The 27756-nt window shown below is 44.2% G+C and overlaps 1 pseudogene; it reads right to left on the reverse strand.

Moving 5' to 3' along the window:
• LOC118670595 overlaps positions 1 to 27756 on the reverse strand; it is a 318393-nt pseudogene that overhangs the window by 5022 nt on the left and 285615 nt on the right.

A 27756-nucleotide genomic window follows, 5' to 3' on the forward strand; every position in this document is an offset into this window, starting at 1 on the left:
CAAGAGGATTTAAAACCAGGTTACAACTCTCTTCAGTAATTTGATTCTGTACAAATTATCTTTAACTCCTGCAAGGAGAGATCCAGCCCTCAGGGGAATGCGGATTTGTTTGGGGTTGTGGGGAGGCATTGTTTTTTCCAGTTTTTAAAATAGATTTCATGAGTGTAGTAGGCATGAAAGAAACGCTTCTGGCAGAAAAACACCTAGCGCTAAGCAATGCTGAATTGTTCTTCATGCTGTAAGCTGCAGCGTGAGAGACAAATGGATGATGCCTGGTGTCATGCATGTCTGCCTCAAATCACGTACACATATGGCCTTGCCCCTTCCGTCTCAGCCGTCGCCCAAGAAATGTGAACACTGAGGCACAGTTTTCTCTGTTATATATTTTTAAAGTCTCACCTGAGTTTGATAAGGATAAGTTAACTAGATGCATTCGCACATTGCTAATGAATTTAATTTGGAAAGCAGTTTCACCGACAATTTTATCGAGGTTCAATGTGTTCATATTTTCGAAACTAGTGATTGAATTTCTCACTTCATTTCATAGGAAATGCTCTTAATTTCAGAAAAGAAAAAAAAAAAAGTCCTACACATAAGTTGTAAAGCTATTTATGACTGCAAAAGCCCACAATGAGATTGGTTAAATCGAGATGGCATATAGACTATACTGAAATTATGCTTCAGCACCTATGCAACTCATTACAGATTGCAGGTTAGTAGCTCATAAATACTGATTTCTGTAGATCTCTAGTGTCAAAGAAATTGTGAGATTGGTCCTTAGATTTAAGTGACCACATTTAGAATGTGCTAGAATATTGTATTTCTCGTTCTATGTTTGGGACATTTTAATGCCTTTACATGTGGGAATGAACTGAAATTGAACTTAGGTACCACTCTGAAAATGATTTCATTTTGCACTAATTGCAGACATCCTTAAAATATAATGTTAAGTGAAAAAGCAGAAAAGAAAATTGTTGGGACAATCTGGTAACAAACATGAAACAAAAAAATAAAAATGAAAATTTTAAACAGAAAAAATTCTATTTTCCCCATTTTTCTTCCTCCTTTCAAAATCTCAACAACAAAAATAAACTTTTCTTTGATGAAGAAGAAAAAAGTATATATATATATATATATATATATATGTATATGAAAATAATTGCCTCTTAGGTCCTCACCTCCTTCTCATATCTCAACTGTTACTCCCAAACTGTAATAATCTTTTAGGTGTGATGAAGCCTGACGTTAGCCATGTGTCTGCCATAAATTTCTTTCTTAAAAAATATATTTTTATTGATTTCAGAGAGGAAGAAAAAGGGAGAGAGAGATAGAAACATCAGTGATGCAAGAGAATCACTGATTGGCTGCCTCCTGCCCACCCCCTACTGGGGATTGAGCCTGCAACCCAGGCATGTGCCCATGACCAGAATTGAACCCGGGACCCTGCAATCCGCAGGCCGACGCTCTATCCACTGAGCACACTGGCTAGGAACTCAGTGGAACTCATTGATTCCCAGAGTGGTGGAGCCCTCGGAAGGACAGATGGGTATGTGGCCAACCAAGCACCCCGTGTTCACATCCACTCCCTATGGAGCTGGGATGGTGAAGCTGACCATCCATTTGGAAAAGGGAGGCAAGCTAGACCTTCATTCTTCCTCCACTCCGCAGCGCTCCTTTCCCCAGGCTCTGGGAATTGCCTCCGACCAAGGAAATGTGGGGCAGCAGAGGGTCAGTCGCTGCCTGTCCCTCCTGTAACTTGCATGCACTGCTGTCACGAAGGCCTACGCCACCACGAGGCAGGCTGAGTCAGTCTTGTTGCCAATGATCTCCCTATTGCTCTTGTGGGCAGAATGCGGTTTTGTTTCTCTTTCGGTGACAATAGCATGAGCCCATCTTTGGTTAGGGCCTTCTGCATCATTCTGAGAGAACAATTCCTTCCTCTCTTGCATTGACTCACATTCTTGGCTGCCGTATTGTAAAGGCAGCAGTCCCTGGATCCTGCTCGGCCGGGCATGCAGGAGCCCCTCTGCCCCCAGGGCTCTGAGGAAGGAGACTTGCTGTCAGGTAGTGCTGGCCTGGGTTCCCACTCCAGCTCCAAGTCCTATCACCTCCCAAAAGCTCAGATACAGGGTTGGGTTGGAGGAGGTGCAGTGCAAGCTTGCCACGTCACCTCGTCATGCCCTCAGAACCTGTAAGGGGCCGCAGTCCATTCGCTGCCAGCAATGTAACAGCAGACATGCCGGCGACAACTCCAATAAGGCCCAGGAGTTCCAGGAATGCCTCGTAGGGAGACAGCCTTCAGTCTAAGGCAGTGATTCTCTCTCCACCAGGGGACAGTGAGCTGTGTCTGAATACTTGTTCAGATGTTGCAACCTGGAGGGAGGCGAAGACATACACAGGAGTGCAGCTGACATTGAACAGGTGTCAATGGGGTGTTGCTAAACACCATGCAATGTCACCAGTGTCAAAGGAGAAAGCCTGGTGGTTTTCAAGCTTAAGCAGCCAAAGAATCACCTGGAGCACTGGGCCCCCTGCCCAGAGATTTGGATTCTGGGGTGAGACCCAAGAATGTGCATTGCCCACAAGTTGCCAGGTGATGTTGCTGTCTGCTGGTCCAGGGACCGTGATGGAGAACTCCTGGTCTGGAGTGTCAGTGAAGGCATCCCCAAGAGAATGATGTATGAAAGTTTAGCTGGAGTGAAAGGAAAAGATAAGCCTTTGAAGGTACTTTGTGCAAAAGCCCAGAGAAGGGAGGCATTGGCATGTTCGAGGAACTGAAATGGTGGAGCACTGGGTCATGGGGTGGAATGAAGCTGAAGAGGGAGCCAGAGGCAGAAGGGGCCATAGTAGAAGTAGGTTTCAACAGGGGATTTGGTAAAACTTGAGCAGGCCATGGGGGTGGAGAATAGAGTAGGGCATGATGCCTACAGTTTAATATAATAAAAGAGCATGGCCTTTGGAGCCAGACAGTCTTGGATCATAATCCTTGCCAGGCCTCTTACTAGTTATATGATCAAGGGCAAATTATTTGACTTCCATGGGCCTCAGTTTTCCCATCTGTAAAATGTGGCCATTCATGCCCCCTTCACTGGATTGTTTTGAAAATAAATGAGATCATGTTCATAAAAGTGTCTGGCACACAGAAGGGCTCAACGAATGTTAATTCTCTCCCATTAAGTGTCAATGATGAAAGGACCAGGGGCTCCTCCACCACCTAATTTACATCTCAAAGAGCACACAGCAAAGCATGATGTCAGCAACCAGGTCTGACCAAAGAGCGTTTGCATCACCTGTGTGCCAAACCCGAGGCAGGGCCTGCTGCTGGCACGTTCAAGGGCAAATTAGGCAACCACCGGCCCACACAAAAATGCTGCAAAGCTAATGCTAGGTTTGCAGATACCATCACAGGGCTCAGGCCAAGGTTACCTAATCTCTTACTGCTTGGATACTTCAGAGGCTCTTTAACCATATCCCTTATTGTTTTGTATCATGACAATGGGGAGGAGGCACAGAGCTCAGAACCACAATAAGTAATACTTAGCACTTAAATAACCTTTGCCATCTTCAAAGCCATTTACAAACACTCACAAATTAAGACTTACACAGCCGCTGCCTTGGGAAAGTGTCATTATCTTTGTTTCTTCAACACAACAAGGAGGATGAGGTCATGGAGTTGCCCAAACTCTGGCCAGTTGGCTTAAGAAGAGCCTGATTTCATTCTACCCAGGCAGCCCTAGTGGGTCTATTCCAAAGGATTGGGGCATATCCCTGGACTATGGGTAGTGCAAAACGTTTGCTTGGAGGTGCAAGTTCCACTCTTCAAGAATCCCTTAAAATAATTATTGTCATAAATAAAGAAGATGGAAGGAAATTTTTGGAGGGGATGGATATGTTTATGACATAGGTTGTGGTGGTGGTTTCACAGGTGTATACTTACCTCCAAACTCATTGAGTTGTAGACATTAAAGATATGTCTGTCAATCATACTTCAATAAGGAGTTAAAAAACCAAGGATCCCTTGTGAACCTGAGTTGCACAGGTGTTCCCAGCAAGATCTGAATTAGACTTAATTGGAAGGGTTGCTTTTTGGCCAACAAAGCGCCATCTCTGGTTCCCCAGCTCTCTTACTCGGACATCTCCCAGAAGACCGAGTAAACGTCAGAATTTTTTTGAATGTGTTTGATAATTGCATAATTAATATTGATACTATCTCAAAGTTTCCTCATCTGTAAACTAGAGATAATGACCCACAGGGCTGTTGTGAGGACATTGTATGAAGAATGCCAGGATGGTGATCAACACAAGAAAACTTCCTTATCACCGTTGTCATTGACGCCATTGCCGTTGTATTTATATAATTTTAGGTGTGTATGATCTGTCTTACGGTGTTTATAACTATTTTCTTGTCAAGATAAGCAGGTAACATTATCTTCTCCGGAAATATGGGCTCAGAGAGGAAACCCACACAGTTAATCACTGGCAGAGCATGGAGGAGTCCACAGGTTGTCTTTCTATCCATCCACTTCATTCATAACGTCCTCTCCTCCTACCCCAGGGATGACTTCTTCATGTTCATGAAGTCTGGATGCTTGCATTCTCTCCCTCTCTACATCCCAGACACACTAGCATTTCTCATCTTCCCTCCCGTAGCTCCACAGCAACTCAAGACCTTGATGAAGGCCCTATTACTGGCAGACACTGTACCCAGAGTCCATGGAATATCTTCAAGGAGCTTGTCCTCAAGGAGCTGCATGTCACGTGGGAAAGATGAGCACAAGCTGAAACTACTGTTTCTTAGCCCCAAGATTCAGAATGGCCTTTGAAAGGCCGCCACTAAAATTCTGGACCTGGGAAATAACAACCACCCCTGTCTTCTAGATGACGCCAACCACCACCAACCCCAATCCCAGATCACCAAGGATACGATGCTTTATCAACAACTGCATAAGATGGTGCCTGGAAGTCCTGTGTGCTTATTTCAAAGTGGGTGATGTTTTCTAATGTACTGCACTGATTAAGTGCTCCAGCTTTGGGCTAGACCTGGACTCAAATGCCAACGCCTCCATTAGCACAACCTTGTACATCTTAAGTTCTCAGAAACTGACCTTCCTATAAAATACATTGTGGGTAGAGGATCTGAAGGAGAAAATGAAATAAAGTGTTTAGCACAAAGCTGGACACACGGTAGGTCTTCATAAATAGCAGCTATTATTACGTTTTTCGCCTATCATTGCTATTGTTGAACCTCAATATTATTTATTACACAAAATCATATTAAAGCTGAATGTACAATTTGGCAATGACACTGCTAGTATCTCTCCTCTAGATAATCTTACTGCAAACTAACTGGTTATCTATGATAACAAAAATGGGGTCCTTGAAAAGAATACAGCTGTCCATGATATCATTGTATAGATTAATTACATTTTTAAAAAAAGTCTTTGTGCTTTTGGCTACAATTGCATCAGCTCAGTTTGGATGCAACGGTGATGCCATGACCATCATCAGAAGTAAGGAGCCAGCTCAAAGGAACAGAGTCGCCGGAATCACGGAGCGTAGAGCTCAGGCACGCTCCTTCCCAGCTGTGTGTCCGGGGGGAACCCACCCCTCAAGAACTGCCTCCTCCTTTATAAAATGAGGAGAATCAGGACATCTTCTCTGGGTCATTGAGGAGTTAGTGAAATGATACATGGCACTTCACAAACGTTCTTGAAATACTGATAGCTTCAGTTCATAAGAACCTAGTAAACAAATAACTTGTTTTACATAGTTATTTTATAAAGTTACTTATTTTATATAGTTATTTGATAGATAAACTCTTTTAAAAATAAGCAGTTTGTGATGGGGAAATGATGAGAAGGATGCTTGGGGCAAAAGGGTGAGAAGTAATGCATCATAATCATTAAACTCCTTTTGTGCGCCACACAAATAGTAGGATGTTAACTGTGGGGCTCCAGATCAAGACAGACCTGGGTTCGATTCCTAGTTCCACTGTCTGTTCGTTGTGCAGTTTCGGACAGCTACTTCATCTCTCTGGGCCTCAGGGTCTGGCAATGGGATGCCGAATGTCATCTGGCTCATAGCATTTTGATGAAGACCGGGTGCATGAGAAGCAGCAGACACTCACTAAAGGTTGCCTTTAACTAAAAGGAGAAAGAGAGCTTAGTCAAAGTTCTCCATGTCAGCACCGTAGGGAATGGCAGAGCAGCAGGTACAGGAACAATGTCTGAAAGTGCTACACTGGACAAGAGAAGCCAAAGGTACAGAGTTAAAATTGTCAGTGCCCCCGGAGTCAAAGAACCGCAGCAGAGGAAGGAGAATCGAGGTTGGGTGCAGCGGGCCTGAAATGTCACTGCAGCCAGGGGGATCACGTACCCCAGTCTGCCCAGGGGTTACAGCTCTCTTTCCATACATAACAAACCACCCCAAATTTAATGGCTTTAAACAGCATCATTTTGTTCATGTATCTGTAATTTTAGAAGGGCTCTATAAAAAGACAGAAAGAGAGGAAAGAAGAAAGGGAAGATATAGGGAGGGAGAAAGGAAGGAAGGGAGGAAGGAAGCAAAAGAGGGAAGAGACAAAATGAATGAAAGATAGAGGAAGGGAAAGAGGGGGTGAATAGATGATGGATAGATAGATAGATAGATAGATAGATAGATAGATAGATAGATGATAGATAGATAGATAGATAGATAGATAGATAGATAGATATTATTGAAAGTTACATGGAGAAAGAGTTTGTATGAACTCATGAAAGAGAATGTAGGGAATACCCCACCCCTACGGGCTCAAGAACTAAAGGAGATGGAGGTTGCACCATGACCTCTGACATCCCTTCCAGCTCTCAGATTCAGTGACCCTCTCCAAGGAACAGACAAGGTGGCGATTAACACTCCCCTTTTCCCAGGGTGGGTGGTGCACGCTTTCATCTTCCGACGTTTATAAATGCCTTTGAAAATGGAATGTGCCACATACATGCTAAGAGCTATTATTAATATGGTGTCCAAACACTTTGCTCCACATGATAGTTAAGGAACAAAGCATTAAGGGTGTGAGCCTCAGAGAACTGATGTGTGTGTGCACACACCCCAACCAAGGAATGTTCCTTATTCCCAACTGCCTTGACGGAGGCAGGATACTTCACAGTGGCCGGAGATGGAACAGAATCAGGAAAATGGATGCCTGAATAGAGAATCGAGTGGCAAGGTTGGAGCACAATCAATGAACACAGTTTCCATGGATCCCTTATTGGCAAGGCATGTGCTAAGCACCATGGAAAATGTTAACACTCAATGCATACAAGTCCCTGAGCTGGAATACAGGTGACAAGGACATTGAGCCAGTTTTTAAGAAGTCTACTTTTAGAAGATAGACTTAAAAACCAAGCCTCCAATGCAGATAACCTACCAAGACTGAGCAAATAAAAGGCCTTCCCACCTGTAGACAATCAGGGCAGGGTCATCTAGAATTTCTTCTGCACTTGCAGAACCGTGGTTCTAAGACATTTTTTGATCATGGATGCTTTACGAATCCAATGAAAGTTATGAACCCTCTTCCCAGAAAAATCCACATATAAATAAAACCTTGCACGAAGTGTCTGACAGAGTTCACAAATTCCCTGAAGTTCTGTCCTGCGCCCTTTTCTGTAGCTCTTGGGTAGCTGTGACCTCTGAGCTGTGAAATTCGCAAACTATGAGCAGATTCAAAGCAGACATGGGACCTTCTCCAGCTCTGGATCCTGGGCATCGCGCCCGGTGCCCGGCACAGCATGCACCCAAAATAAATGCTTGTTTAATAAATAAACACGGAATGAAAGCATTTTAAAGAGCGATGGAGCCTCCGTTAGCTGGGCCTCTAAAGGTCTTTTTTCATTTGTTTGGTTTTTGGTTGTTGTTTAATACTTCTCAGGTGTTTGACTACCAGAGGCTAGCGGGCCAAGAACACATGAATGAGTGACTAAATCACCCAGAATTATTTCAAGGACAAGGCAAGGTCAAGATATTTGCTGTCTCTTACCTCCCAACACAGGGTGAAAACTCTGTCTTGAAGCTCATTAAGGGACTGTGTGTAAATTGCAAAGTCCACACCTAAAATGGCAAAATTGAGCAGCTGTCCAGAAATCCCAAAGGAAGAGCAAAGCAGCCTGTAATTCAAACCTCTGTTCTATGGGCAGAACCATCCTTGGCTCGCTTCTCAAACTTCCAAACGTTCCTCCATCGGGGAAGAGATGGGAGTAGGTCACACTGAAACTCACCCTGGTTGGAAACATCGATGCTATAAACCCCTCCACACCCACCAGCAACCATTCACTGGAAGAAATGGATTCTATCACTCAATCAGGGTCCTCATTTATAAAATAAGTCAGGAGGCCAGGAGAGGGGCAAAGGCTGGAGAGGGTGACAGCGAGAGGGTGGCAGGGCAGGAGGGACAGAAAGTCAAGGATTCCGGTCTCTTCTCTTTCTAAAGCAACCATTCCCCTAGAAGAGGTAAATAAAACAACACCATATGGGTATGACACTATGCAAATGAGCAGCCAGGGGGAAGAAACCATAATAGCTAATTAGAGCAGGGACCCAGACACAGCCCCGGGGCGCATCATCTCCAGGGCGCCCCGCCCTTGCCCTGAGGGCCTTTGCATGTTGCTCCCGGGCTTCGTGCCTTGAGGGTTTCCAACTTCCGGCCACCTTGAGGGGCTTTTTGGTTGAGTGCCACAGAAGATAAAATTAGAAACCAGGCTTCCTTTTTTCCTTCTCACTCTGTTAGCTATTCATAATTCAGCATCAACTGAGAAACCCATCCTTCCAACTTTCAACGACAGACTCTAGGGTAAGCCGAGTGTCAGCAGCTGCCTTTACTCTGCCCCTGGCTCCTTCTCCACCTGCCACCCCCACCCGGAAGGAAGCCAGGCCCCCCCCCCCCCCCACCCCGGGCCCTGCATCCTCCCCATTTCATCTGTTTCCTCTTCCTCCTAAATGCATGACGTGACCCTGGCAAATGGCTTGCTTCTTTGACCCTCATCTCTGAAATGGGAATTTAAAATCTGTCCACCTGTAGAGCTATTTTTAAGACCCCAATGCAACAAGGTGGGTGGTGTTGGGCAGCAAGCTGGGCACTACTTATCAGCAAAGATTGTTGTATCCAAGAGCCCAGTTACTCAGGGTTATAACCCCAAACTCAGCCTCAGCTATGACCTCCAAGGGCAAGGACCTGCTGTGCTGGTCACTCACGATGGGGTCTGCACCCGTGCAGGTGGTACCCATGCGGAGACCAGGGGAAGGAAGAAAAGAGTTTGTGAACCTCTCCTTTCCCCAAGGGATCCCTTATGCCATTTATGTTTATCGGGAGGAGAAGATAAGAGCAGAAATTTCATGTTGTTTTTTTCATAAGGGTCAAGGCTTGGTTCATTTGAATATAATTTACATTCGCTTAAAGGAGGCTGTAAGTTACCGGAGATGAGTGAAGCATGGTGAATCAGGCAACTTGCAAGTCTACTCAAAGCCTGCCCCGACAGGTGAGGTCTGCAGGAAGCCCTTGGCAGCTCTGCGCAAGGGTGACAGCACCCGGGGAGCTGCGTCTAGGTGGCGTGTGGAGAAATATCATCTTTCTGTTGTAAAGATCCTCTCCTTTCCCCAAGGGAAAGGTTATCTTTTCTGTTGTGCTGTGTGACCTTGAAGAAGGCATGTGCCCTCTCTGGGCCAAAGCTCTACACACCGAGGTTTTACGGCTCCTGATGGCTAAGGCTCCAAGTCTCCTAATTCTGTGACTTTTCTTGCGGTCACAAAGCCCCATGGTCTCTGCTGTGACCAAGGCTTTCAGAGTTGCCCAATGCCCAGTACTACCACTTGAGCTTTGTCCTCAAGGCCTCTCATGACCTGGCCTCAACCTCTTACCTCTCTAGGCCCCACCAGTACAACCACCTTTCTCACTGCAGTCAAAGATGCACCATTCCTGAGACCTATTATGTACTTTGACCCTCCGTGACTCTGTTCCGTCAGCTTCCCCGCCGAAGACTAGCTCGTGCCCTTGCTTCTGTCTATCTGGTGAAATCAAATTCATAGTTCAAAGCCCAGCTTTCAAATATGCCCAGAAAACTTTCCTTGTCCCTCTCTTGACAACCCCTGGGTTCCATGGCACTTTGTGCACAGCACTAAGCAAGACCAACAAGTTTCTGGCCTTAGTCAAGGTTACCCTTGGGATTAGCAGAGTCATGATGCAGCAACTCAGGTCTCCTGGCTCCCTTTCTATAGATGCTTCTAAGCACGCATACATACGCACGCGCGCGCACACACACACACACAGACACACACACACACACACACACACAATTATCAATTATTCTGGGAACTGTAGTAGACTCTGATGTACACCCACGAAACTTATTCCATGTTTAATAAAGCTAATCCACCCAGCCGTCCTAATAAAATTGTAGAAATGCAATTGACTGGACCCGGTGACTCACGCACGGCTGGCTCTGTCTTCTCAGATAAGGCAAAGAGAGCTGGGGACAGAGTTTATTCAGATAATAAACAACAACAGAAATGAACTAAGGGCTCTAATTCCATCAAGGGTCCTGACAGTGACAGAAACCCGCAAAGCAGGCTTCCGTCGTCATAGAAATGACCGACGCAGTGACACCATTAGTCCCTGCGGTACTTGGCTTGGAGTCTGACCGGGACAAGACTCGCCAGATAAGGCCACTGACTGCAGTAATAGATTGGGGCTGGGCAGCAAAGCTGTCCTCAAATGAAGGATTCACTCGATGCTAATGGAAGCAAATGCATTGAGTTTAGTGGCATCTTGAGTCCACACCTCCAAATAGAATTGCACCTCCTCCAACTAGAAAACCCTCCTATATGCACAAATGGAAACACTTCAAGATGCATATAAGTCACAGGAGGAAAGATTTCACTATTATGTCCAAGTAACTATCAATTCTCACCAGGAATGACATGCCAAGAGCATTTGCAGGAGCAACCTGGTAGCTCTGCCTTAGAAAAGTAACACGGAGTCTTGAGCATCACATTTACAACCATTTATCTTGGTAGATCCTCCAAAAACCTATAAATGTAGGCAAATATGCAGCATAATAGTCCCCATTTCACACATAAAAAACTGAGGCTCAACGATATTGAATGAATCCCCCAAAGGAGAGACTCAGGGCTAGAAGAGGTCCCTAGTCCAATGCCCCCTGCCTACCCCCAAGCTAAACAGCCCCTCTCCCAGGGGTTCATGCAACTTCAAATAGAGAAAGAGAAGGTCAGAAATAGCTCCTATGAAAGGAAATGGAAAGTTCTACATTCCAAAAAAATGGTGGGTTTTTTTTTGAAGTTATCAGGCAATAATAAATACTCATAGTTATCACTATTAAAAATAAAACTTGAGTAGGTTTTCCTATCTATACTTCTGGTCTTCACTCTCCATGGAATGTGTTTTATTAGGGAGAGAATAGGATTTATTTAGAAGTGCAATGGGACTTGGCTTCAGACAGACTTGGGTTCAAGTACCAGCTCTGCTGTTTACTGGTTGTGTGAATGGGGAAGGGGGTAAGTGACTGCACCCCTTTGAATCCGAATGTCCTTATTCTGAAAAAAGGGAATATCATTCATACAGGGAAAGGAGTAAACAAATCAGCACGTGAAAAGTGCTTCACGGTGTGCCTGGCGTGGTAGGTGCTCACAAAATGTTTGAATCTAAAAAAACACACTCAACAGCATCTCATCTGCTAACAATGAGCGAGTCACCCACAAGCTCTTTCGAAGAGTGGCTTCATTCAGTGTGGCCTCACTAGGGCTGTTCTTTGTCAAGCAGACAGGCGTTCACCATTAGGGAATTAAATCACTGCCTCCAGGTCTCTGCCATTGAACCAGGAACTAAATCAGCCTTTTCGTCCATCAGCAATAGATTACTCATTTTCTTTATTCATGGAACTGTGACTTATTCCTTCAAATGCAGTATGTCCAAACATCCGAAATACCGGTAGATGCCAACACTGTAAAAGCACTGGATGCCAGTTAATATTTTTTGAACACCTGCTCATTCCACCCCATTTGAGTTTTGCCTACAACTCTACAAGCAGGCTCCGGAACGATAATATTCTCCCCATGTTACCAGCCTCAGTGTTGGCCCAGGTCACACAGCTCCTACAGTAGCTGAGCCTGAGTCTCACCTCTAATGTGTTCCCCCGATCCCCCTCACTGCCATAGGCCTCCGAAGTCACCATCATGTCAACATCCAACAGAAATTACCCGAGAGTGAGCAGGGATGGCCCAGAGTCAGAGAACCCTCCCCTCTGACTCATGACCAGGGGATTCTGCCACAGGCCTCTGCACCCCCTGTCCCTTCACTCCTGAAGTGGGAGGGCTCCCTACTTGGTTTAGATTTAAGTCAGTATCGAATTACCAGGCACCCTGATTCATTTCAGAATTTTGCATCGGTAGCATGTTTCTCAGAAAGCCAGAGCCTTTCTGCAAGTTGACTTTTCATTATTTGACTGAGAAAAACTTATTTTCACCTTCCCCAGCCCTTTAAGGAATGAACATGAGGTGCCAGGCCCTCTGCTAGCTTCTGAGGATAGAAAGACCCACCACACAGACTCCCCCCGACCCTCACAGAGCCAACAGTCTACTGGGGAAGAAGGGATGCAACCACTGACCCTTGAGAGTTACAATATAATCAAATTCTGATGACTTCTCGATAGAAGTCTAGAAGGCATTGAGAGGATTTCCAGGGGACATACCCTGCCCTGGGGTCAACGAGGGCTTCCCTGAGAAAGTGATGTTTGAGGGAAAAGCGGAAGGATGAGTACAAGTTTGCCAGCTGAATGAGGGATAATGATACTCCAGGCGAAGGCAACAGTATTTGCAAATTCATGGGAACCTGACTTATTTGAGGAACTGAAAGAAGACCAGGGTGGCTAAAGCACAGAGACCCAAATGGAAGGAAGGGATATGGAAACTGGGCCTTCAAAACATCCATCCACCTCACCATCCCTGAAACTCCCAGCAGGTAGACAACTTTGAGAGCACTGGATGTCATTCTAAGGGCTTGGAGGTATACCCTTTACATAAGAGGAAATGCTGGGGATTTTTGATAAAGGGAGTAATATAAAGTAGGCAATATTTTAGGAAGATCTAAGGGGAGACCCTAAAATACATTCTGGGGAGGACTGGCAGGAAGTAGGACAAATAGCAGGGAAGGGAGAGGACCCCAGAGTGGCATCTGCTCCGTATCCGGGGTCTCAGGATTTGGGTCCCAGTTCTACCAGATATATCTGGGGTAACCTTGAGCACACCACCTCTAAGAGTCTTGTTTTATTTATGAACAAAATGGAAATAATAAATCATCCTGGGCCACCTCACCAGGTCTATGTGAGGGTACTGCAAAATATAAATTCCAGTGAGATTAGTAAGGCCAGTAGCTATCATCCAAATCAACCCAAAGTGAGCCGGCCTCGCCATGCCCTCAGTGTGACATCGAGTCTCTTCGTGGAGTCAGATGAGCCCCACAACTCCCCAGAATTGCCGTGCGCAATGTGAGGCTAAGATTATCCCGGTGTGCCTGTCACCTGAAAGGTGACTTCCTCATCTGAAGGGTTGTCATGCAGAAGGACAGGATTAACTCCGCGGGGCTGTGGCAGTTACCAGGAGACAAACACTGGCTCCACACAAGGAACGACTTGCAAACTGTCAGAGCTGTCCAAGGCTGCCTGGGGCGGGGAGTGGAGGTGGGCTGGGAGCTCCCCGAGACTGGAGATAATGAGGCTGCCTCAGAAAGCTTCACACTGGTCAGCTCCTCAGTTTCCTTCTGATTCTAAAATTCCATTGTCCACCGCCCCTGCAGGCAGCTCTACCGTTGTGGTGCTGCTCAGCTTGCAAGTGTCCGTTTCTGACATGAAATGGTCGGTGTGGAGGTCTTTTCCCTCCACAGGGATCACCCACCCAAAAGGCAGTACTGGGTCTCCTTTCACGTAGGGCTGTGGTGCCTACCACTGCTCCTGGAACACAGCCAACCCTCAGCCATTCTCGGTGGAATGAATGGATGGATGGGTGAATGAACTACTCTGAGTTTATTGACATGACACGGAAACCCATAGGGGAAACATGATAATCTCTTGAAGCTTAGACTAGGATGAGTTCTTTCATGTGAGGCTTGTGTGAGGATGTTGGTCTGGATCGGCACTTCCCAACGTGAACTCTTTCATTTCTAGGAGTCAGAATTTCAATAGTAATAGAAAAAAGAAAGAAAAAAGCTGTTACATGTCACACATTTATCCATGTGACAGAGGGCCCAGGTTTCAAAAACATCCAGTTTCTCTACATTACCTGGGAAATTATCAATTTGGTATGGTCACTCTTTATCTCATAGCAAACCGACCCCTGGAACGTTATATGCATAGTATCTCATTTAATCCTTTCCATGAAACCTGTATGTTAGGTCATACGGACTCTAACTTACAGACAAGAAGACTGGGGCTCAGAGAGGTTTTTGACCTGCTCGGTGACGGACCTTTACAGTGTCAGAGGCAGAATTTCAACCCTGTCCTGCCTGGCTTCTCAGCCCACGCCCTCCTCCCCCGACCCCATGCAGCACGTGGCTTCATTTCAGAGAAAGTGGCTCCTCTGATATGTGTCTCTATCCCAGAGGAGCTTGGCATGGGTCTCTGCCCTGTGATTAGCAACCCCCTGCCCTTGATGACAATGCACAGAGGGTCCTCTGACACGCAACAATAACCTGGGTTTGCCCGGCCTGTGTGGCTCAGTGGTTGAGCATCAACCTCGGAACCAGGAGGTCACGGTTCGATTCCTGGTCAGGACACATGCCTGGGTTGTGGGCTCGATCCCCAGCAGGGAATGTGCAGGAGGCAGCTGGCAGATGATTCTCTCTCATCACTGATATTTCTATCTCTCCCTCTCCCACTCCCTTCCTCTCTGAAATTAATAAAAATATATTTTTAAAAAAACCTGGGTTAATGAGAAGGTAAGTACACCCAACCTCAAAGACTTCCAGCCTCTGAAAGCCCCCAGGCTCCCTCTTCCAGCAGAATCTCCTTCTTAGCCTCAGATGACGTTACACAGAAGAACACTGGGCAGCTCCCAGGATCGCTATTCTAGACCTTATATTTTCTAGTGTTGACAACTTAATACACGTCCACACTTGCTTTTATGGGGACAGATAAGACCCCGATGGTAATCTGAGCGGGAGGGAAGGAAATGGCACATTCCTCCGTGTAACTATTTGACTAAGCTTTCTCCAGGACACGCATCATCGCGCGGAGCCCCCCCCCCCAAAAAAAGCTGCAGGCCCACAGATCTGCTGGTGAGATACCCTGACAGTGAATTAGGAGAGGGCTGTATAAAAACCAAGGCCAGGGCGGAATATTCTCGGGGCAGAGCGGAGACTGGTTCACGTGACCATCAGCTGCTCAGAGGAAGTCAAGAGTAGACCTGGTCTCTGCTAGCCCGGAGTTCTCTCCTTGGTCAGGCCATCCCTGGGAAAAAAGAAACGAATGCAGCTCTGTAGCTGATGTTCATGTCTTTTTACAAAGTGAAAAATCAGGAACAACCTTACCTAGCTGGATCCATCAATGCACTGGGCAAATAAAAGGTATTAACAATAATATTCATTGATTGCTGACCATGTGCCAGGAAGGAGGGCAGGTCTGCCCATGCAATCCCCTCTTCATCCTCACAACAGGCTCTTAAACACTGATCTCCCCGTGCAGGCTGTGTGGAACCTGAGGCAGGGGGAGGCTGAGCAACTTGGCCAGGGTGGCACAGGGAGCAAGGGATGGAGCTGGAAACTGGGAAGCCACTGGAAATGACAGTATAAATGAGTGTTTGTGGACTTAAAAGTATGTTTGCGATATTAAAGGGGAAAATGCACATTGCCAACTTGTGTGATTCCTTTTTTTTTTCTTTTAGCAAAAGAAATGGAGAACCACCTCACACTCATTAGGATGGTTACTATACACACACACACACACACACACACACACACACACACACACAGAATATGAAAGTGTTGATGAGGATGCAGAGAATCTAGAACTGCTAGTGGGAATGCAAAATGGTACAGCTGCTGTGGACAACAGCACAGGGGCTTCCACAGAGATAGAAAAATAGAATTACCACACAAGCCAACAGTTCCACTACTGGGTATACAACCGCCAAAGTGGGAAGCAGAATCTTAAAGAGGTATTTGTACACCCATGTTTGCAGCAGCATTACTCACAATAGCTAAAAGGCACAAACAACCCAAGTGTCCATCAACAGATAAGTATGGCCTATACATACAAGGCAATATTACTCAGCCTTAACAGGGAAGGAACTTCCATACATGCTATAGAATAGATTAGTCCAAGGACATTTTGCTAAATGAAGAAACTAGTCACAAAAAGACACATGTTGTATGATTCCACTTCTGTGAGGTCCCTAGAGTAGTCAAATCCACAGAAACAGAAAGTAGAATGGTGGTTGCCGGGATCTGGGGATGGGGGGTGGGTATAGGGAATTATTGTATAATGAGTACACAGTTTCAGTTATGCAAGACCAAAAGAATTCTAGAGGGTGGTTGCACAACAGTGTGAATATACTTAACACTAAATTGAACTGTACAATTAAGAGTGGTTAAGATGGGGTGGAAAAAGAAAAGAACAAAATATTCTATGTGAGCCCTATTTCTTAAGTAGGTTTGTATATTCAAGAATTGTGTTTGTATTGACCAAACTCTATTTTTCTTTCTCTCTCTCTAAAATATATATATATATGTATTATTGATTTCAGAAAGAGAGAGGGAGAGAAAGATAGAAATATCAATGATGAGAGAAAATCGTTGATCGGCTGCCTCCTGCACGTCCCATACTGGGATCAAGCCCACAAACTCGGGCAAGTGCTCTTGACTGGAATCAAATCCAGGACCCTTCAGTCCACAGGCCGATGGTCTATCCATTGAGCCAAACCGGCAAGGGCATAAGCTCTACTTTTTGAGTCACTGTGTGGGGCCACAGAGGAAGCCTAGCTGCCTTACACTAGCCATTATGAGACCTGTGAGAAGTAGCCAGACAGAGCTCTGTTCAAATCCTGTGTCCACCACTTTCAGCTCTGTGATTGCAGGCAATGATTTAACCTCCCTGTGCCTCAGTTTCCCCTCCCATGAGCATCATAATTCCTGCTTCACCCGTGAATAGGAATGCACAAATAATGCTTAGCGGTAGGATTGAATAAATGCTCATTTTCTCCTCCATCTGTACACAAGTTGTCCAAGGATTTTGAAACACATACACTAGCTGTGCCTTTTGTCAAAGCCAACTCCTAAAGTCAAGGAACAAAGTTGGATGAGGGAAGAGTACTCTTCAGGTTAGGAGAAGTAGTTCACCACGCTGAGTTAGTTTAGAGCAGGGGTTGGCAAACAGCAGCCCCGGAAACAAATCTATCTTACCCTCTGATTAAAGTTTTATTGCAATACAGCCACATTCATTTATTTACATAGATCTATGGCTACTTTCTCTATGATGGCAAAGTGTCTTAGTCAGGACAGAGACTGTATGCTCCACAAAGCCAAAAATATCTACTTCTTTACAAAAACTTTGCCAGCCCCTGGTTTAGGGTATATGTGATATTTTATCAGAAGATGATTGACACATGTCATTTTCTTCTGGAGGTCTCCAAAATGATGTGGCATAGATATAAGGGCAAGGAGAGCTGAAAGGAGCACCTTCTGTTCCAAAGCAATCTGGGGGTCACCTTCTACCAAATTCCTTCCACCCTTCCTTTTTTATTTTTTTATTGTTTTGAGAGAGATAAAAGAAAGGAGGGAGGGAGGGAAGGAGGGAGGGAGGGAGGAGGAAGGAAAGGAGGAAGGGAGGAGGGAGGGAGGGAGGAGGAAGGAAAGGAGGAAGGGAGGAGGGAGGAAGGGAGGAAGGGAGGAAGGGAGGAGGGAGGGAGGGAGGAGGGAAGGAGTGAGGAGGGAGGGAGGGAGGAACGTTGATTTGTTTTTCTACTTATTTATGCTTTCATTGGTTGATTCCTGGTTGTGCCCTGACTGGGGATCACACCTGCAACCTTGACATATCGGGATGAAGCTCTAACCAACTTAGTTACCCAGCCAGAACTTTCCATCCTTCTTTACGCTGCTGACTGGCGCTCAAGGCCGACAAAACCAGCGTGTGGTTGTCAAGTGGAAGGCAGTGGGGAAACTTCATTGGTTTTCCACTGGTAGATTAATTGGTTAGATTTTTAAAGAAGAAAAAAGGTCAATGATTTTGTGGGGCCATTAAGAAGTCATAGCATATCCGAGTGGTTAACCCAGTGATACTGAAATGACTCACCAGAGTCTGTGACTATACTATTATTGATTGCATTAGTTTCAGTCCCCATTCGCTCACTGAATTCATTCTACAAAGAACTTCCTGACACATAGCGAGGTTAGCTGCACAGGCTTTTCATTTGCCTGCAGATTTTTTTTCTTTAATGTAAAGAGCTTTTGGTTCCCCTCAGCAGTTGAAGAAACTGTCAAAATTTCAGCTTTCTCCCCAGGCTATAGACTCAGCCTCTGAGTTACTGATTTGGGCAATACTGGGACTAATGTGCTAAAAGACGGTCAGGAACACAATGCTTAACTCAGTCTGGGTGTTTCCAAGTTGGGGAAGGAAATAGGGGCTTCACAGGTATTTCAAGCAAAAAGGGACCTAATACAGGGAATCAAAGGTTTAAACAATTGTGGGATGGGTTAGAGTTGTGGTGGTAGGGAAATCTTCAAGGACAGGCATCCAGGAAGCTGCCATTCCTGGAATCCAGAAAGGATGCTGCACTAGGTAACTCTCCGGAGGGTGAATGAAAAGAAGCCACTGGCAACATCTGCATCTCAGCACTCCAACCCCCTGACAGCTGGTGCTGAGAATAAGGATGCCTGCTTCTCCTCAGCCTTCAAAGCACCATGCCAGCATCTCTCCTTGGCAGAATCCGACCCTGAACCCTACTGGCAAATGTCTAGAAAATGTGGCTCGAGACTGGCTTCTCCCTTAGAAGGAATAAGGGGATCGTGTTGAATTGGAAGATTTGAGATTTCCTAAAGACTGTGATACCAGACTGGGTTTTGAAAGATCAAGATTGGCCAAGCTTTGGTCAATGATTCATCCAAAGTTTCCCTTTCTGGGCTAGAAGAGCCTGAGTTAGGGAAGTACCACCTTCCCAAGAAGTGCTTATCTTATGCAACCAAATGAGGAGGTAGCTATAAATAGGCTGACTTTCTCACCATTCTATGTTCAAAATGGATAACTGCAAGCAACTTTTCTCTTCTGGAGAAAGTTCTGAGTTATAGTTACTAAATCAAATAGCAATAGCTCTCCTCATTGGAGATATAAAGATTTCTCTCTGAATGTATTTCATAGGATATTAGGGATTGTTATGCCAACGTGAGGAGAAACTGCCAATTATAGTGATTGTCAGGGAAATGCACAGAGTGAGATCCTAGCATCTCCACCTTGAATATCATCCTCTGTCTCTTTGGTAGCCCCCTCCTCTCATTTTCAGAGACACATGAGGAATTCTTCAGATAATAAGCCCAGTAGTAGCACATTTTCCCCTTAAAGTTTAGATCGACAGAAACCTAACAGTGCTGAGAAGGTAAAGGTGCAGCATCAATTAAGCACCTACTGTTTCTCTTGCTAGGTTAGATGCTTTGTGCACCTGATGTGTTTGAACCTCTAAGGGACCTTTGAGAAAAGCCCATTACCCACAATTTCCAGATGAGAAATCAGAGGCCAAAAGAAGTCAAGTGATATTTCTGGGATCACACACACACACACACTGTCGCCCCTTCCCCCCCACTCCACTATTACAAGTGAACCCTAAATTCCATGGGGAAGTTCTGGGTCACATGAAGGTCATAACATCCTCCCAGCTTTGTAAAACCATGGAGAAACTTGAGCCCATCCCTCATGACTTTCTTTCCTTCCCCTTTTATACCAGGAAAATGCAGGACAGCCAGATCTCACAATAACTAGGGTAGAGTTCTACTTCCATCCCAGCCTACCTGTGTCATTTTCCCACAGAAGTGAACAAATAAATAAAAAGATGGCTTCTTAGAGACTAAAACCCATGTAGATTTCAAAATTTCAGATAAAATTCATCTTAGGGTATTTTATTTCTTTTGTTTCTATCTTTTTTACCTTTCACTGTTTATTGATCAAATAAATGCTTGTGTTAGAAAAATATCAAGTACAGGTATGCCTAAAGAAAAATAAAATCTATAAACACCTTACCAAGACAAGAGTCATAGGTCCTTTGTAAGGCAATGAGTTTAGCACTTTAGTTTTCTTCTCTACACCCCATTTCAGTCTTTAATAATTATTTGAGGTGTGGGGGTCTAGATCATTGTTATGACACCATTTTATATACCATAAAAACTATGTTTCCTGAATGAATTTCAGGCTTTCATTCAGTTTTGTAACCATCATTGTGACATTTTAGCTCAACTCTTTTTTAATTGTATCACTGCTCATTGCTAGGCCTTCTCTCTGGTCGCCATCTAGATGTGAGCTCTCACCGCTCAGTTTGTAGCTGTCTTAAAGAACTCTTTCCAGGAGGGTTTGTAGATAATTTATTTTGTCTCCTTTGCATCACCAGTGATAGCATTGTTTCCTGCAAATGTGAATGCTCATTGGACCCTATAGGCAACATCCCTGGGTCCTATCCTTTTCTTCTTTAAGCTCTATAGGTGCTACTAAATCATCTTGTGGCCTTTAGTGTGCTGGAAGAAGATGAAGCCTGGGTTCATGTTGATCATCGGAAACAAACCATTGTTTCATGTCCAGAGGCTTGTTCTGCTTACACATGGTGGTAGAATGTGCAAAAAGGGTTCACTGATGAGTAATGCCTTCCTTGAGGGCCGACTGTGAGCATTTCCGTGTATCTGGGCTTCTATGGAGAGGGGCAAATATGCTTTTTGCTCCCCAACATTTTCCCATTAAAGTCTCCCCAAGCTCTGTCAACAAGGCACAGTTAGTTACCCACACACTCCAGCTAAGGAAACTGGGGTTCTGAGCTTCGGTGCGGAACCAAGATGAGAACCAGGCTGCTCCCAGCCATGTCCATGCTGCTTCCGCCACATCCCACAAGAGAAATGTGAGCATGCAAGCGAGCCAAAGGGAGACCAGGTTAGCTCTCTCCAGCCAGCCGCTCAGCCAAGTGCACAAAACACATTCATCCAAAACCTGGGACTTTTCGGAGCGTCAAGCAGGAGCCTCTGTGGCGTGTCTGTTACAGCAGGTCCTTCCAGTCCTCTTCATGTAAATATACTTCTCTCCTGCTTTCCTACTCAAGCGTTAAATAAAATCTGCTCACATACCTGACGGCAAGACACCATCAAGGTTTTCTCAGGTTTCGCTGGGCCTCAGGTTTCCCATCGGTGAAATGGGAATATGCAGTAGTACTGATTTTGCAGGGTGTTGAGAAATTACAGTTAATATACTGCGTCTCTGGTATACATGGGATGTTCACTTGGGAGGTGATATTCTTACGTATTAATTAGAGAGGCCTCCCAGTATTTCCTGGTGTTTCTAGTCTTTCCCTGACCTTCTCCCATTCTGGTGGTTAGACGCAGAGCATCAGATGATTCAGGGAAGAGAAATATTAACAGAAGAGAAAAGGTTTGTTTTTTAATCTCCCAAAGTGTAAATATTGGTCCCAGACATAGAAACTACATAATAGATCCGAAACAGACTGCTTCCTGTCTCCTGAAATCAAGTAAAGATTTCATGGGAGGGGAAAAGGAGGGAAGGGGACTCATTAAAAGGGGGCCTCATGTCTTGTCACTAAGTGTCAGATGAGGATGGCAGGTTGGGACTGGCAGGACTCCCCAGGTGAGAGCTCCTAAAAGAGGGGACCTGTGCTTTCTTTTCCAAATTGGACCTGAAAAGGTGGCAAGGTCCCAGACACTCAGCAGAGTGTGGGAGCAGAAGAAATCTTTACCGGGCAGCCCAGAGCCCATGGAAAGTCCTGAGGATGATGTGGGCATGGCGCATTTGGGGGTCAGCAAGGAAGCCAGTGTGGCTGCAGATGGACGAGCCAAGGGACCATCACACAGAGGGACCAGGAAGCCCTGGCTGACCTTGGCCTTGAGTAAGTAAGATGGGAGTCTTCGGAGGATTTTGAGCAAGGGAATGACACAAAATGGCAAATGACGTTAAAGGAGTGTCATGGCAGTTGCAGAGAACATAGAATACGGGTGAGGCACAGAGGACTCTGGCAGAAAGGTCAAAGGTCACCCGGGGACCAATCTTTTTCCTTGTTTCGAGCTGAGATAGTGGAATGAATGGCTGTGGGGTGGGCTCTACAGGATACTTTGTGGGATCTTAGAAGAAAGCCCATGCGGGGTCAACTAGCAACTAGAGCTGAGCTCTTCTCCCACGCACGCCCTGGATCCTTAGGATCCAGAAGAGTGTTCACAAAGATCCATCTGCCCTGATCAATTGAACTAGGAGCAACAAGACAAGTCCACCTCATCAAAGACAAAGCCAAAAAAGAAACTAATGTCTTTCCCACATTGAACCAGAGCTAAGAGGTCTGGGCAGGGCTCTCCATGCTAACATGAGAAAAAAGTGGGGCAATGGCATTTCAACTATGCAAACCTTCTAGAACACAAAAGGGAGAGGACATACAATCTGCAAAAGAGCAATAAAAAGCTCAGTATGGAGTCGTTTATACAAGACCCAAAAACAAGATGATGAAGCAATAGGCTGGGATCAAAAGGAAGATTGCCAGGTTAAGGAAACAATTGAGGGGCAGAGCAACATCCTTACAGATTCAAAGAAATAAATGTAAACCAGGGAAGAACAGACTAGGCAGGGCTAAAAATTCCAACAATGATAAAAGGAAAGGGCTTTAGACGTCACAGTAAATGCAAAGGAAAAGATCAACGGAACAAACCAATTAGAGATGATGACATAAGGACTTCAAAGTCAGCTTACAGAAAGACAACTTCTGTTTCCTAAAGAGGGTGCCCAACAAATGGAAGAGTGCTTCAGAGATGTAATTAATCAGGGCTTGTATATATTTAGAAAAATAGCAAATCTGAAAGATATAAAAATTAGTAAACTAGAAGAATATCATTTACATGGGGGCACCGGACATATCTGCTCCACTTTAACTACAGAGAATGACTTCATCCAGCAAAGAAAGGGAGTGCGCTGGGATCACGCTGGCCCCAGATTTCTCCACGCTGGTATTTTTCCAATAGAAACAGTCATGCCCACAAAGCTCAAATAAAGGAAAATGTAACTCAAGAATGTTAAAACTGAAGACATTCTCAAACATGAGAGAATCGTGGTACTATATGAGCCCTTTTGGAAAGTATACTGGGAGACTAATCCAATGACAAGATTAATTTATTGCCTGCGCGCGCGCGCACACACACACACACACACACCCTCTCGAGTGAAGAAGTTATGATTAAAAGAACTAGAGATGAGGGTTAAATCCATTTAAATAAGTGTCAATAACAGCACAACAGCAAACATTTGATTGCTGAAAAGAACACATTATCGATCATTTTAAGTTTAAAATTATAAAAGTAGCAACAATGATTAGGAGGCCAAAGACAGGAGACGGGCGAAAGTATCAGAGTGTGAGCCACTTGGCGTTTATAGTAGAAGGCTACTCAGTGCGACCTAAAAAATGGAAAGATGTGAGTTAAAAAGAAAAAAATAACTCCAAATTATGTGACTTCATTAAATTTTTACTTGATCTCACTTAGATATTTGATAAAAATACTATCACTGGCAATGGAAAAGAGGACATAATCTAAATTTCAGCAACTCCTTCAGTTTCACTGCAGTTGGTTTTTCTTTGGTTATGTTCAAGTGAAATTAAGAAAATTTTTGCTTTTGTTAAGTATTTTCTAGTATGCTTTCTTCTTTGTACTTAAAAAAATATTTTTAAAAATTATTATGCACATTTATCAATTAATATGAAATAGTTAATATGAAATAGTTACTATGTTTTAAAAGGTATGTGCTTACTTAAGTTTACATAGTGATAAATCACTATTTGACAGTGTCCTGAAATCAGAATTATTGTTCAACAGTAATTGATGTTCTGAGGGATTGCTATGTGCAAAGTGGCCTACCAATGGCCTCCTATAAACAATGACATTTTCTTTAAACCTCACAACTTCATGACCATGTCCTCATTTTAAAAAGGAGGCGGAAAGTAACCAGTCCCAGGGATGTAAAGTACAGCCTAGGGAATATAGGCAAAAATACTGTAATAACTGTGTAAGGTGTCAGGTGGGTACAATTATCAGGATGATCACCTCGTAAGTTATATAAATTTCTAATCACTGGTTTGCACAGATGAAACTAATATAGCATTGTATGTCAATCGTAATTGAAAAATTAAAAAATATTTCTGGGGTCTTCATAAAAAGTTTTATAGTCATGGGGGAGGGGGAGATGAGGAAATGAAAGCTCACATATGTTAAGCAATGACATCACATACTTCCCAGAGGTGGAGAGGGAGCACAAATCCATGTTTTTAATTCCAAGTCTGCTTATTCATTTATCAACTGTGTACCGAGGCCCCACTCTGTCCCTCACATTATGCGTGCTCCACTATTATGGCACAATTCCTAGACTTCCTCCTCATGACTAATTTTAACTAAGAATTTCCTCTTTTAGTGGTTAAAGAAAAGCGTATGGCCATATTTCATACTGATTCAGACTCTAAACCACCCTAAAATGGTACATATATTCAGCTTTCTTTTTTTATCTTCTCTTTGAAGATAAAATACTCATTTTACATATAAGCTTCAGATTTATTTAAAAATGAAGTATACTGGAATTGGAATCAGGGACTTTGTTTATGATTCTTCCGCTGTGTATTTAAGCTTTGTGTACTTTCAATATGTGGCTATTATTTCACAATTTTTTAAAAAGTATTTTAAAGAAGACTGTTAAATCCAAGCATGATTTACCAGTTTGTTTCACTCCAAAAATTAAATGTTGATCTGTAATAAAGAGTAAAACAGATTAACCATCTTTATGTATATGGGTTTATTATCTACCTATTTTTATGTATCAAATTACACGGCCTCCCTCAATTAGCACTTTAAAACAACAAATATTTATTATCCACAGATGCTGGGTCAGGAATCCAGGCACCACTTAGCTGGGTGTCTCTGGGTCACTCTTTCTCACAAACCCAGAATCAGTGTGTTGACTGAGGGGGAAGGGGGAATGGGCATCATTGTGCTCAACTGGGGAGGAGCTGCTTCCAAACTCACCCAGGTCTCAGGTCTTCGCTGGCTGTTGATCAGAGTCCTGTTACATCACCACGTGGATTTCTCAATAGGTCTGTTCACAACATGGCAGTCAGCTTCTCCCAGATAGAGAGAGAGAGAGAGAGAAAGAGAGAGAGAGAGAGAGAGAGAGAGAGAGAGAGAGAGAGAGAGAGAGAGAGAGAGCCAAGATGGAAGCCACAATCTTTTTATAACCTAATCTCAGAAGTTATATTCAGTCATTTCTGCTTTATTCCATTCATTATAACTGAGTCACTAAATCCAGCCCTCACTCCGGGGGAGGGTATTACACAGAGGGTAACTAGCTGGGGGTGGGGTCATTGGGAGTCATGGTGGAGGAGGCTAACTGACTGGAAAACCACATACCAAAATGCTAGCAGTGATGACCTCTAGTAGTGAATTGGAATTATGGGTGGTTTTATATTATTTTTATTGCTTCTCTGCTTTCTGAATTGTCCATGATACAGAGGTAGGAAAGGTTGAAAACATGGTCTTGGTGTTTAAATGCTACTCTAACACTCACCATCTGGACAAGTCGCAGCCTTACTTAGCCTTGATTTCCCCAGTGCCCACTCCTTTTCTTTTCTTTTCTCTTCTTTTCTTTTCTTTTCTTTTTTTTTTTTAATTAGTTAAGGTATTACAAATGTGTCCTCATTCCCCCTGCCTACTTCTTATGATTACTGTGAAGATCAATGTGACCTATATGTAAAGCACCTATCCATTAGCATATCTTAAAAAATATATATTTTACTGGTTTTAGAGAGGAAGGGAGGGGAGAGAGAGATAGAAACATCAATGATGAGAGAGAATCATTGACCGGTTGCCTCCTGTATGCCCCACCCTGGGGAGCGAGCCCACAACCTGGGCATGTGTCTTGACCAGAAATTGAATCATGACTTCCTGGGTCATAGGTCAACACTCAAAGACCAAGCCACACTGGCCAGGCTTATTAGCACATTTTTAAGAGCTTATCAAATATGGACATTTTTCCTGGATAAATATCTAATTTTTAAAATATTAAAAAGAAGGTGGCAGAAGTTACAATGATACAAAAAGTAAAATCCCATTTATGCTCACATTACATTTGCATTGGCAGAGAGGGATATGAACACATACAGCACAGGAAAAGTGAGAGCAAATAATATAAGCAAATGCTCAAATTTGCAGATCAGACCATGGATGAAGGCATTGCAATAAAGAGAAAACAGAAGGGAGCAGTTGTGTAGAGGAATGGGGTAGGCTGGGCAGGCAGAAGTCAGAGTTAGAGGATCTGAAATTCTGGTTAGTTCCTCATTTACTGAGTGTCTCCTCCAGCCACTGAGGATACAGTGTTGAATAAGGCAGAATGTCTGCCCTCAGGAAACTCACAGTCTAGAAGGTAGGGACAGCAATAAGGACATCCCCTCAAACGATTTGGTGACTTCAGAGATAAAAGTAAGCATTTAATCAACAGCTATTTATTGAGCACCTATTATGTGCACAGCATACACAAAAGCATTACTCTCAAAGAGCTCATTGCAGGAGATGGACAACTTAACAGGCCGACTCAAGACAATGTAATAAATGATAGATGAGGAGAGAGTCTTTTTAAAAGATACTGTAAGAGATGGGAGAGCACAGGAGAGCAGAGGTGTGGTGTAGGGAGTCAAGGAAGGTTTTGTGGGGAAGGTCATGTCTAGGCTGAAACTATGTTAGCTAAGCCAAGGGTAAGGAGAGAAGCACCCTAAGGACATGGTGCTAGGACAGCCTAGAAAAAAGTGACATGACTGACAGGCAACAGGCTGCAGGGTTTGGACAGCTTAATCAAGACCACGTTATGGAGCATTCAAAATCACAGACAACAGAAAGTGGGGTGCATGTCTAAAATCTGCAGGCAGCAATGGCATAATGGATGCTCTGTTTAAGGATGGCCTTGTATTGCCTTCAGAGGAAGTATGGATAAGTGGTGGGCTCAGCAACAGGGGAGCAGATGACCTTGGCATCAGAGGTCGAATTCACCTTGAGTAGTCCTCCCAAGTGATTTCCTTAAATGCCAGTACCATCTGGGCTAGAAATCCATGGTAGCTCATTCTAAGCTCTACAGAATCCTGTGGTAACTTGGAGAAACAATTAGTCTCATGCGTCATAGATAGAGTATCACAGAGAATGATAGAAAAGAGAGTGCTCCAAGCAAATTGAAAATACAAGGACTCAATTGGGGTTCTCTTAGAAGGAATAATCATTGGAGAGGTGCCAACAAAAGCAGAGAAGAGCCAGAAACAGGTGGGAGAAATTATTAGTCCCAGCCAAAGTGGGACAACCATGTGATTTTACTATTCCAGAGCAGGGTGACTCTGGGCAAATCCCTTAATCTCTTTGACCCAAGTTTCACATCTGTGCAATAGGAATAATAACCACTATTTCACAGGACCAGCTATAAGGATAAAAAGAGATTATCTCCATGAAAGAACAAAGCACTGTCC

Source organism: Myotis myotis, unplaced genomic scaffold (genome assembly GCF_014108235.1).
Source record: "Myotis myotis isolate mMyoMyo1 unplaced genomic scaffold, mMyoMyo1.p scaffold_m19_p_16, whole genome shotgun sequence".
NCBI lineage: Eukaryota > Metazoa > Chordata > Mammalia > Chiroptera > Vespertilionidae > Myotis > Myotis myotis.